Source organism: Dermochelys coriacea, chromosome 2, assembly GCF_009764565.3.
Source record: "Dermochelys coriacea isolate rDerCor1 chromosome 2, rDerCor1.pri.v4, whole genome shotgun sequence".
Taxonomy (NCBI): Eukaryota; Metazoa; Chordata; order Testudines; family Dermochelyidae; genus Dermochelys; species Dermochelys coriacea.
Genome location: NC_050069.1, coordinates 37,595,001 through 37,608,725, shown reverse-complemented (window position 1 = coordinate 37,608,725; position 13,725 = coordinate 37,595,001). Strand labels below are relative to the sequence as shown.

At 42.3% G+C, this 13,725-nt stretch overlaps 1 long non-coding RNA gene across 1 annotated transcript; it reads left to right on the top strand.

Annotated features, from left to right (window-relative positions):
• Positions 1-1,641: 1,641 nt before the first annotated feature.
• On the top strand, positions 1,642-3,308 carry LOC122458612. Its single transcript, XR_006278683.1, has 3 exons — positions 1,642-1,771; positions 2,664-2,719; positions 3,228-3,308. It is a non-coding gene; the product is annotated as an uncharacterized LOC122458612 (long non-coding RNA).
• The last annotated feature ends 10,417 nt before the right edge of the window (positions 3,309-13,725 follow it).

Sequence of the window (13,725 nt, the reverse complement as noted above, 5' to 3'; positions counted from 1 at the left end):
TTTGTTTAACACGCTTGGTGGTGGCAGTAGAGGGTTCAAGGACAAGGCAAAGTTTGTACTTTGAGGAAGTTTTTAACCTAAGCTGGTAAGAATAAGCTTAGGGGGTCTTTCATGCAGGTCCCCACATCTGTCCCCTAGAGTTCAGAGTGGGGAAGGAACCTTGACAGGAGCACAAAGAATTGAATTGTCCAGTACCAGTACATGCTCAATCTATAATTAAGACAGCATAGTTACGGGGATTTGCATTGATATAGGAGATTGGTAGCTGTCTTGTGGTGTTTGTGTCACATACTGGACTGACACCAAGACACAAACCAGCATTCTGATATTTCACAAAGCTACCAAGCCAGAGATTCTCTGTTAGGCAGTTGCCTGAGGTACCTTCATTTAGGGGGTGTTATGATGTTAGTGGTTTTTTGCAATTTAAAATAATTCACAATGTTAATGCAAAGTTAAGTTTGACAGATTAAAGCCGCCACAGCCAGGAAATTCATTTAAGGGTCCAAAATCTGCCTTAACCCACTTGAATATATGCAGCATATTTGGGTCTTTTCAATACATTATCACCTATATGACATACTACTGATTAAATACCACTTGCACTGGAAATAGAAATGGCTGAGGTGGCAGAGTCTGGATCCAACGATATTTTAGGCTAGTATTTCTTTTCCAGATTAAATGAAAGCTAAGTTATTAATTGTATTACTATAGCCCCTAAGAGCCTTAGTCATGGATGAGGACCCCATTGTCCTAGGTGCTTAGAAACAGAATGGAAAGTTCCTGACCCAAAGGGCCTAGAATCTAATTATAAGACAAGAGACAACTGATGAATCCAGACAAATGGAGTATTACAAGGAAACAATGAGACAATGTTCGTCAGCATGATAGGAGTGGTCTCAGCACCCTAGCAACCTAACTGTTGTCAAGTTTTTGGTAAGCATCATGGCAAAAAGAGAGTGTTAAGGAGAGATCTGAAGAAGGATATTGAGGTAGTTTGTGGAGATTGACAGGGACCTCCTTGCAAGGGTTACCAAGCTCTCATCATATCATGGGTTGATTACTTCAACATTGTTTGAGTTGTATGGTGCAGAAACCTTTGGGGCTGTCCGTGTGAGATTCCAGTCCAAGGCGGTGATGTCTTGTTAGAAGAAACTACTTCCATGAGGTGATTATTCAAGCTGACCGTATTTGGTCTTGTTGACTAGAATAAATCTTGTCAGATCAGCTATTTTAACAAGACATCTGCCATTTTGGGCTGCGTCTAAACCATTTCTGGAAAAGAAACCTCAACCAGTCTGGAATCTGATCCTGGACCAAAACTCAAGGAACAGGTCAGGATCCAGGACATCAAAGTCAAACCTCCATATTAAAATTTGGGGGAAATGGCTCTGAAGTTCTGGTGTGAGCTCATTTCTAGACAGAAGACTACCACATGGAAAGATGCAAGTCTGAAAAGGATCATGACTGAAGTAGGATGTCAATCAGTACTCATCAAAAACAGAATGTCTAAGCTTTCCAGTGGCTATATAAGGACCCAATCATGCAACCCCTAGCTCAGATGAAAAGTCCACAGTTCTTCTGACACATTTCTTCCATTCTGTTAAGCAGAAAGTACGGGAAAAAAGCAATAGAGTTCTAGGGAGTAAAGAGAGCAATTAAGAAAAATAAGGACATTGCTGAGAAGCTAAATGATTTCTTTTAATCATGCTACATCACAGAGGATGTTGGGAAGAGACCTGCTCCTTTCTGGTAAAGAATCAAAAAGTTCAACGTAAGTGGAATGTTTAGTGGACATTTTGAAATTCATGTTTGAACACTGTTGTTGTCAATGAAATTAATGAACTGACTGTGCTCAGAATTGTCATTGTTTGATCTTTGTTGAGTTAAAAGTCTATTTTTATTCAAACTGGGCAAAGTGATTATTGATCAGAGCAGGGCCATATTTGTGGGCTAAATCTCATATTTTAGTTACAGTATTTCACTACAAAATATGACAAACTGCGACATAAGCATTTTTATTCGCATTCTTCTATTTCAGAAATTGCTCAACCAAATTTAATCAAACCTTTCCCATTTCTCTATTCATCCCTCCATCCTCCTCACCCCCCACCCCAAAAAGAAGACAAAGAAGCAGCTCTGATACTGAAACAAAAGAATGGCAGGGTTATTTTTGCCAAGTTTGTGTGGTTGACTAAATGGTGCTTGTATGAAATTAGGATACCCCCTCTAGCCTCACTAATGTAGTGCTGTAATTACTGCAGTGTACCTATGTGTGCATTATCCTCTTACTAACCGGATTTATTTCACTGACTTATTGCTTTATGAAAGAAGCAAATAGATTACCAATACATAATCAAGTGAAAACATGCCTGTTTATTTTTAAATATTAGTAAATCAGTGGATGTGTCTGAAGGTAAAAATCAAGGATATTTAATTAACTTTTACCAATTAGGAACATAACATTTCTGAGATACTTAGTCAAGAACATCCTAAATGATAAATGGATTTAACATGGTTGCTTATTTACTTCAAATGCTAATTTCATAATGATGTTTTATAATAATAGAACCCTAGTCCTTGTGAAGAGCTTGAGGTAAGCAGGCTCTTTGCAAAGGAGTTCTGCAGACGCAAGGGGAAATAAGAGAAAGTGAATCCTCTTTCAGGCAGTAAAGCTATTCCACAGTTGATACTCCAGCCTCACCTCTCCAGTAACCCTAAGGTTAGTTCCTTTACCCAGCCTCTACAGGCAGACTGGTGAGTATGTAACATGGACGGACCCTGTTTGTCGGCGGGCAGAATTGAACCTAGGGTCCCTGGAGCCTCTACTGCATGAGCTAAAAGCCATGTGGCCCTTAGCTATGGTTGTAGGGCAGACTCATTAATTTCTCTCTAAGTGGTCTTAGTGCCACTACATGGGACAGAGCACCACACCCAGGAGGTGTGTGAGTTACAAGTAGGTCTGCATAGTGATGGATTCACCATCCTTAGCCCCTGAGGTCTGCTTCCCCAGAGCTCTGTGCTTGAGCAGGAAGCCTGCAGAGAGCACATGTCTGAGGCTGGAAGGAAGTACAGTTCCTATGTGTGAGATCCTGGCTCTGCTGGTAGGTATTGCATTGGCTGGGCAATAGTCAGGGCCCCCTTTGCACTCAGAGGCCACTTTCAATCAGTATATAAACTCTATCAGATACTTACAGCAAAGTATATATCTAATCTGTCTTTGTTTGCAGAAAGGACTGCTTTCATCATCCATCAGTTTAAGTCTTTGCTCCTGAGGGCATTCTGTGCCAAAAAATTTAAAAATTCTCTGCACAGTATTTCAAAATTCTGCAAGCTTTATTTGTTAATAAATAAATAAATGGAGAGGCTCCAGCATGGCAGTGGGGAGCACAGGCCACTGGTTGTACCAAGATGGGAGATCACCCTGCAGCCTCCCTGTCCCCTACCCAGAGAACATGGACTCAGTGGTGAGGTTGCACCTGACCCTGACTCAGCACAAGGCCTGGGCCTACCCCAGAAACACCCTGGAGCCCTGTCCCTCTGCACCACGTGTGGGGCAGGAAGGCTCAACCAGGCAGGATCCAAGTGTGGAGGGCTTGGTGTGAGAGGATCCAGGTGTGGGGTGAGAGGATTCTGTGTGGGACAATCTGGATGCAGGCAGCTCAGTGGGGGAGGGGGGTCTGGTGTGGAGGGATCTGGATGCATAGAGGCTCATTGGGGGGTTCCAGGTGCAGGGGCAATGGGACTCTGGAGGGGCTTTCAGGTGAAAGTGGTTGGGTCTCTGCAAAGGGGTGTGGGTGTTTCAGCAGGGGGCTGGGGGAGTGGGGCTTGGTGGGGTGGGGGTCTGGGTGCAGCTAGTCGGAGGTAAGTGGCATGGGGGTCTGGATGTGGGGGCTCAGGATGATATGGGGAGTGGGGCTCAGGGTGGGGGTTTGAGTGTAGGGAGCTCAGTGGGGGATGGTTTGGGTGCAGAGGTGGAGGTCTGGAGGCAGGGGGTCTGGGTGCAGGGGAATTTCAGATCAGATGCAGCGGTTGAGGTTCAGTGGGGTGGGTTTTCGGTATGGAGGGCTAGGGGGGTTCTGGGTATACGGGGTGAGACTTGGCAGGGATGTTTGGGTATGGGAGGTCTGGATGCATGGGGTTGGGAGGATGGGGGAGCGGCTCCCCCTATAGTGACCTCCCCCCCCCCCCCGCAGCTGAAGAGCAAAGGGGGCAGTAAGCAAGGGAGGATGCTGAGCTTCCTGCAGCTGTGGGAGGTCTGACACAGCCCCAGACACCCTTTTCAGGGGAAGAAGAAATCTCTTCCTTCCCTGCCTCCAGCCCAGCAGGGACTAGCAACTGATCCCAGCTCAGGGTAGGAGCCACTGCTCTGGGTGCTTGAAACAATGTACCTGCGCAGCTAGGGAGTGATGCATAACTGCTCTTGCAGCTTCCCTTTGCTTCTCTGTCAGAAAGTCATTTTTCTGAGGGAAAGCAAAGAAATCTGCCATGGACATGAATTCTGCACACACGCAGTGGCGCAGAATTCCCCCAAGAGTGTTAGGTATAGGCCTGGATTCTGATTGTCCCTGTGCCATGGGTACACCCGGGGGAAACGAAAGAGGGCTTGGAGTGCTATGCTCCCCAGATTATTTGAGTAGGATGCAGCTAGAATGCCAGTCCTTATGTACCTGCAATGTAATGGGAAAAGGGAATGGCTACCTAGAACAACCAACAGCTCTTAACGCTACAAATCTGTGCGGTCAAAGCATCATCCTCATTTTCTCCTTACCTCCCTTCTGGACCTGCTTGCACTCAGTGGCAGGTGCTGTGAGAATACATGCTGCACCTTTAAAAAGGAGGAGTAATTATCTCATCAAAACACACTCCTTGGGCCTTCATCTGTCTTTCACAGGCAGAATGCATCTGGTTACTGCCACTCCCTCCTCCTCACTACTGGGAGAGAGAGAGAGAGTGAGTGTTCTGGCTATGAAGCCAAAATGCAGCTCATCATTTGCAAATCTCTTTTAGTGATTGAAAGCAAACTGAATTACAGCTCTGAGTAAATATATTGTATTTGTAATGCAGAAAAAGCACACTGAATTTTCTTTCTATATAAAGCATTTCTTCTTGTTCTCTTTAAACCATTTAAACTCTGAACTTTATGCATAGAAGTTAGAGATGGAAAAATACCTTTTAGGCCTTATCCTTCCACCTGTCAATACTGGACATTTCCCTACAGATAGCACTGAAAAAAGTGTACGCAACTCCATGCAAAATATGCATTCCAAACCAAAGGGCAGACAAACATATTGATAAAAATCTTTGGCAAAATATTCCATAGTGATGGAACTTTTAAGGCTGCTGCACATCAGTTTTGCATTATTTGCACAGAAAGTTGTGATTATTTCCATATAATTCAACAGGGTATGTATTGTCTCTAGCAACTTCTATTACCTAAAGTCCTGATTCTGTACTCCTTGTGTATCCAAAACATCCACTGCCATCAATATAATAATTATTTGTAATACTTAATGGAAACAGAGATGGGCCAGCAAGGTGGTGACCAGAACTAGGGATCAGAATTTAAATTCAAATGTGGTCCAGAGCTATATTTCAGAAATCTCCTGAGCTGTCCTTGTGAGAGATCAGCCCAAATTGGTGGGATTTCCATATTATCAGCCATTCTCATGAGATTTCCACCATGCTGGGCTAAACTTTAACTGGATGTGAAAAATAGTCCCTTTTTTGTTTTGGGTGCAATTTGGAATCAAAAGCAGTGTGGCAGGCCCAGATCTTGGAATTCAGATTCCTTCTCCCTAAACATCTCGGTGTTGGGATTTGAAATTCTGTTTCAGGCTGATCTCTAAATGGGAAACTATGAAGTGAAAAGGGTGAATTAATTATTTGATAACTTTAACTTTCTCTTCTGTATATTAAATGTCTGCTGACAGATTACAAAATTCTCTGATTTATTCATTAGTCAAAACTTGAAAATTTCTTCTGCAACTAATTTTTGGCAATTTGCAAAGAGTTGGTTGCCAATGGTCACAATTTGAAATTCACTTTTGATTAGCTCCATAAGTCACATGGTATTGGTGCTGTTTCCTGGTTTAAAAACATGCATATCTAACATAGCACAAATTGTAAATTGTAAATTATACAAATTGAAATTCATTTTAAGGAAATATTTGAGCAATCAAGTTAAAAAAACACAAAACACTTCACAAGTATCCTTGGCATGCTATCATGCTTGAACTTCCAGCCAAGGCAATTACATTTATTGGTTCCTTGCATTCCCATCTTTCTTTTTTCCATCTTTCTTTCCACAGGGAAAAAAGAGATTATCCACAGCTATGAACAATAAAGGAAAATACAGTATTTGTAATGGCAATCTTCTCTGTGCTAATAAGTATTTGAGTCAAGAGACGATGCTCAAGTTAAGCTCATTTGCCTGTTAGATCAAGAAGAAGAAATAAAAGAAAACAAACAAACCATTGGTTGCCTATATAAATGCTACAAAATGCAAAGGCAACCAGATTTGAATTCAAGTCATTCAGCTCCAAAATCACAGTCCTGGTGTATGACATACTTCTAACCCATAGACTAGCTTAGAATCACAAAAGTAAGAGATGGAAAGGTGCAGTCCATCACCCTGAAAATGCCATTCCATATACCTGTTTAGGTTCTTATGTGCCTCATCCCACATCACTGTCCAGTAGCCAAGGGAAAGAAATATACTATTTCACATTTGGTGACAATGTATACCTTCAAATCAGCGGCACTGCGATGAGTACCCGCATGGCCCCACAGTATGCCAATATTTTTATGGCTGACTTAGAACAACGCTTCCTCAGCTCTCGTCCCCTAATGCCCCTACTCTACTTGCGCTACATTGATGACATCTTCATCATCTGGACCCATGGAAAAGAAGCTCTTGAGGAATTCCACCATGATTTCAACAATTTCCATCCCACCATCAACCTCAGCCTGGACCAGTCCACACAAGAGATCCACTTCCTGGACACTACGGTGCTAATAAGCGATGGTCACATAAACACCACTCTATATCGGAAACCTACTGACCGCTATTCCTACCTACATGCCTCTAGCTTTCATCCAGATCATACCACTCGATCCATTGTCTACAGCCAAGCGCTACGATATAACCGCATTTGCTCCAACCCCTCAGACAGAGACAAACACCTACAAGATCTCTATCATGCATTCCTACAACTACAATACCCACCTGCTGAAGTGAAGAAACAGATTGACAGAGCCAGAAGAGTACCCAGAAGTCACCTACTACAGGACAGGCCCAACAAAGAAAACAACAGAACGCCACTAGCCATCACCTTCAGCCCCCAACTAAAACCTCTCCAACGCATCATCAAGGATCTACAACCTATCCTGAAGGACGAGCCATCGCTCTCTCAGATCTTGGGAGACAGACCAGTCCTTGCTTACAGACAGCCCCCCAATCTGAAGCAAATACTCACCAGCAACCACACACCACACAACAGAACCACTAACCCAGGAACCTATCCTTGCAACAAAGCCCGTTGCCAACTCTGTCCACATATCTATTCAGGGGATACCATCATAGGGCCTAATCACATCAGCCACACTATCAGAGGCTCGTTCACCTGCGCATCTACCAATGTGATATATGCCATCATGTGCCAGCAATGCCCCTCTGCCATGTACATTGGCCAAACTGGACAGTCTCTACGTAAAAGAATGAATGGACACAAATCAGACGTCAAGAATTATAACATTCAAAAACCAGTTGGAGAACACTTCAATCTCTCTGGTCACTCGATCACAGACCTAAGAGTGGCTATCCTTCAACAAAAAAGCTTCAAAAACAGACTCCAACGAGAGACTGCTGAATTGGAATTAATTTGCAAACTGGATACAATTAACTTAGGCTTGAATAGAGACTGGGAATGGATGAGTCATTACACAAAGTAAAACTATTTCCCCATGTTATTTCTCCCTCCCACCCCACCCCCCACTGTTCCTCTGATATTCTTGTTAACTGCTGGAATTAGCCTACCTGCTTGTCACCATGAAAGGTTTTCCTCCTTCCCCCCCCTGCGGTTGGTGATGGCTTATCTTAAGTGATCACTCTCCTTACAGTGTGTATGATAACCCATTGTTTCATGTTCTCTGTGTGTGTATATAAATCTCTCCTCTGTTTTTTCCACCAAATGCATCCGATGAAGTGAGCTGTAGCTCACGAAAGCTTATGCTCTAATAAATTTGTTAGTCTCTAAGGTGCCACAAGTACTCCTTTACTTTTAACAGTGTAGTGAAGAGAAGTAGGGTACTCAAATGACATCTGCTTAGAATGTACAGAAAATGTTGTAGGAAAAAAACACCTGGTTCTCAAGTGATCTCATATTTGGAATATGTTGGCACAGCTGTTACTGAGAAGTACAGAGTAATTGCAATAGTGGCTTTAAGCTACCCCAATGCTGGACTGTGTCTGGGGATTGCTTTTAGTTATACCTAGCTGTTTATAGCCCCAGCAGACCACTCCAGCAGCTGGGAACAGTTGGGAGTGTAGTGGTGCCTTGACCACACCCTCTATTCCAGTGGACTAGAAGAGGGAAAGTCTCTATATTCCCCAAAGGAATCCTCAAGTAGCTGATTAACTGGCTTTCTGACTGCTTTCTATTACAAAGCACAATGATCATAGGCTACATATAAAAAAAGATGTGTATGTTAAACACTATGTAACTGAATGAGGAAACAGATAATCTAGAAATTCTAAAGAGAACATGACAGGTTTCAGAGTAGCAGCCGTGTTAGTCTGTATCCGCAAAAAGAAAAGGAGTACTTGTGGCACCTTAGAGACTAATAAATTTATTTGAGCATAAGCTTTTGTGAGCTACTCCTCACTAATCTCCCCACTGTATTTTCCACTGCATGCATCGGATGAAGTGAGCTGTAGCTCATGAAAGCTTACGCTCAAATAAATGTGTTAGTCTCTAAGGTGACACAAGTACTCCGTTTCTTTTTTAAAGAGAACATGTAACATCTTGTACCTTATTTCAGTAACTACTGTTTCTTCAGAACATAATTATCAAGGGAAATATAAAAGGTCAATTTCATCCATAGTGTAACTCATTTGACTTCAGTGGAGTTACAAAGTGATGAATCTGACCCAATAATTTGGGAGAAAATTATTATTAAGGAGACCCGTTGTAATTGTGCATGGTGCTTTACAGAAATACACCCCCATCCATAAAATCCAATTAAACCCATTTTGAAAAATTCAAAATATGAAATGATTGAGGGCTTTTTTTAGTTGGTTGTTTCCCTCCCCTTACCCCGAGCCTTATGAACTGTTTGGAGGTAAATGTCCCTTCCCCAAAAGACAATGATAACAAACAACATCTACAGAACAGCCTTTACTGACCATCTTTACTCAGGTGAAACATTTGCCCCATGTAACAGGATGGCTTGCCCATGGCCTGGACAGCCTGGGGCTAAGCCAGCACTGATTACACAATGTGACTTACCTGGCAGGAATCAGAGACTGCCAATATAAAAGGCAGCAGGAAGCTGTAGGGGTGGGTAGGGACAGACTGAGTGTCAGACAGCTCCTGAGTGGAATAAGGTCTCTATGGCTGACAGGAGTGTTGGAGATGGGTATGAACTATGGGGCTACTATGGTGGACTTTGTATTTGGGGCACTGAGGACTATTTTCAATTAGGGTTATTGACCCAGTGTCAGTGGAGTGCTGGTGATATTCCTTAGAACACTTCAATCTCTCTGGTCACTCGATCACAGACCTAAGAGTGGCTATACTTCAACAAAAAAGCTTCAAAAACAGACTCCAACGAGAGACTGCTGAATTGGAATTAATTTGCAAACTGGATACAATTAACTTAGGCTTGAATAGAGACTGGGAATGGATGAGTCATTACACAAAGTAAAACTATTTCCCCATGAAGAAAAGGAGTACTTGTGGCACCTTAGAGACTAACAAATTTATTAGAGCATAAGCTTTCGTGAGCTACAGCTCACTTCATCGGATGCAATTCATCGGATTCATCGGATCCGATGAAGTGAGCTGTAGCTCACGAAAGCTTATGCTCTAATAAATTTGTTAGTCTCTAAGGTGCCACAAGTACTCCTTTTCTTTTTGCGAATACAGACTAACACGGCTGCTACTCTGAAACCTATTTCCCCATGGTATTTCTCCCCCCCACTCCACCCCCCACTGTTCCTCTGATATTCTTGTTAATTGCTGGAATTAGCCTACCTGCTTGTCACCATGGAAGGTTTTCCTCCTTTCCCCCCCTGCTGTGGGTGATGGCTTATCTTAAGTGATCACTCTCCTTACAGTGTGTATGATAAACCCATTGTTTCATGTTCTCTGTGTGTGTGTATATAAATCTCTCCTCTGTTTTTTCCACCAAATGCATCCGATGAAGTGAGCTGTAGCTCACGAAAGCTTATGCTCTAATAAATTTGTTAGTCTCTAAGGTGCCACAAGTACTCCTTTTCTTTTTGCGAATACAGACTAACACGGCTGCTAGTCTGAAACCTTAGAGAGACTATATGCTGTTCCCCAGGGCCCATGAGGAGAGGAAGGACCCTGCCAAGACACCTCTGGCCATAAGGTGGTGCCTGGGAAATGGCACCCGTACTACACCAGAGAACTGAACAGGCAGCATAAACACAAAAAGGCTAAAAAGCTATGCAGATCACATTAGTGTGCAGTATGCGATTGTACTTGTGTTACTGGCTCAAAGAGAGAAATCACAATTTACTTCCATGGTAGCTTCCTAGCATTGTGGCAACAGCATGACAAATGAAAGGTGACAATGAAAAAAATTTTACATTCTCAATCTCACTTTCTGGTCTGCTAAGACACCTGGGGCATTGAAGCAAGGAAAGAAAACAAGCTGTGAGCTTTCTCCACCACAATCTATTCAGATTGCTCTTCTATAGTCACATGTAGCCCCCATTCTTTCATGCTTCTCACTGAATGCTGCCTACCTCTTTCACAGTGGGTCAGTGGTTCACTCCAGGGATGAATTTGGCTCTATATTCAAGCATAAACTTTTTTTTATGATGACATTACATCTCCTTTCTCCATTATTACAATTGTGATCAATGCTCTTATTTCAGAAGTGCTAGTTAGAATGTACAATGTAATTCTAGAAGACTAACTCACTTGTCCCATTTATCACACTATAACCTCTCTCTTTCTTTATGTAATACGTGAGTTCTTTTCCACACACTTCTCAAGATACAGTTAGGTTTATTTTACTACTTGTTTTTCAGGTTGGAATAAAATAAATGCTATTGTGTTGTCTTATTAAGTATCATTAAACTTTGCCTTTATGCTTGTCTCAACCAGCTAAAAGACTGCATTTGCTTTTGACATGTTGTTATGCTTTCCAGACATGGTCGTGGACCACTCGGAAAGCTGTATTTGTCCCAGAAGTCCCTTTTTAGCTTGGGGACTAAATCAGAAGAGCCCACATTGGAAGTTATGTTTTAGTCCCACCTCGTGGGCCAGAAGTCTGATTTTGGGGCTTTGATGTGGAGGTATCTTTGATTCCTACAGCGCAGTTTTATTAAAAGAAGGGTACTGCTGAAGGTAAAAAACTTAACATGTTGTTTATGTTATTTAGTAGAGTTAGTGAATGTAGGTTGTTAGCTAAGGTTGTCTAAGCTTTTCCATTCCAATATTTTTAACTGTTTATGATCTTAGTCAAACTTTCATCTTTGAGTCTGAAAGTTAGCAAGGTCTTGTCTGTCTTCTTTTCTTTCTCTTTTTTTAAAGTTGGCATAAAACTACTTAGCCATTTGAGACTGAAGGCAGTGAGGAGAAAATACACTTTTATATTATAGAAGATAAATGCAGAGGTTTTTAAAAATAGCTTCAGAGACTCAATAACAGTTGGTAGAAATCTGGCACAGAGTGAGATAGCACTTTTAAGTGGTCTGATCTGGTGAAAATTAATTTTGATATGAGCAAGTCATAATGGTTAAAAACCTATTTCACCTGTGTACACTAATTCTACCCTAACACAATTTTTTTTGTTTTTAAATAACCTTCCCACTGTTCTGTCACTGCTTCTGTTGTCCTAGCAAACTGAATGGAAAGCTTCAGTCTTTGAAGGAACATATAGAACAGCATTCTATACGATGACTGAAGACACCTATGGAATGAGCCAGGGCCACATAGGAAGCCTTTGATGTTTGAAGGTGAATATGGAATAAGGCAGGGCTTACAAAAGGTTTTACCTGAGTGTGCACCCTCTTCAGGACCCAGCACTCTACTGCTGTCTAGAAAGTAGTTCCATATGAGTACAATGTACTTGATTTGAAACATGATTAAAATCCACAGTAGTGCACAAATTTTCATCCAAAATCTTAAACATTTCCCCGAGGAGTCTTTCCCTAGAACCTCCTGGTTAGAGGCATATGGGGTGCCACCAGACTCCACTGTTCTGGATAGCTAATCTGACCCACCTGGTAAGGTAAAGAGTCAGAAGGGGTCTTCTTTAATTGTACCCACGGGAAACAGAAATGTCTGCAATGGCACCATGTGTCAGATCTCATGAGTTAAGCAGGACTGTAGTGAGTCAATACTTGGATGAGAGCTTGCTAAGTGGTTGGCTGCTACTGGAACAGTTGTGTGATTCAGCAATAGAGGTGGCACTCTTCATTCTGAGTCACTTCTGAAGCGGAAGGCACTATTGGATGAGATGTAAAACTGAACCCTTTTGTTTATTAAAGATCTCATACCACAGTTTGAGGGCTGCTGACATAGGTGACTTAGTGTGTTTAATTCTAACTGTTAATTATATTCTGGTGATCTAAATTTCCCCACGGTTCTTATTGGATATATTCCCTTGCCTACAATTGTGTAGCTTTGCTGTGTGCTGCTCCTGCATTTCAGTAGTGAATGAAGTGATCCCTGTGAATAATTAGTATTCCCTTTTATAAAGGGCTTTAGGAAGAAAGGTGATCTTTAAATATGACAGGTTTCAGAGTAGCAGCTGTGTTAGTCTGCATTCGCAAAAAAGAAAAGGAGGACTTGTGGCACCTTAGAGACGAACAAATTTATTTGAGCATAAGCTTTCGTGAGCTGCAGCTCACTTCATCGGATGCATTCAGTAGCTCACGAAAGCTTATGCTCAAATAAATTTGTTCGTCTCTAAGGTGCCACAAGTCCTCTTTTTCTTTTTTCTTTAAATATGAGTATCCTATACCTAGTTTGCAGCCCTGTACTGATGAATGATTATACAAGAGAGAAATTATCTGAGGAAAAGCCTTTCTCTCCTACAGTTCCCCACAAAATGGGGCCTCTGAGAGTTGTGGTAATATAAACATCGAATAACAATAAGGAGTCAGAACCATATTCATTTCAGCGGTTCCCTCCTCTGTCACTATTCACTATGGCAGATATGATTGCTGGTTGCTATCAGTGAAAGTCTTAATGACCCTTACTCATGAATGTGGTGACTCGTTGTTTGCTGCTGTGGGAGAAACGGGCTGAAGTGCACATTCCAGCGCACGAAGGAGCTGGGATTAAAGGGCTGAATTACACACGTTGCCCGTTGAGCAGCAGCAACCGAATTAATGCAGCAAGCCGGAGCCCAGTCGCTGTTGCCCTCGCCTGCTAGGAAAAGGAAGGGTGGAGTTATGAAAGGGGGGGGGCCCCCAAGGTTTGTTAGGGCTAGTGCCTGCCAGGTTTGCCCACCCGAAATATTAAC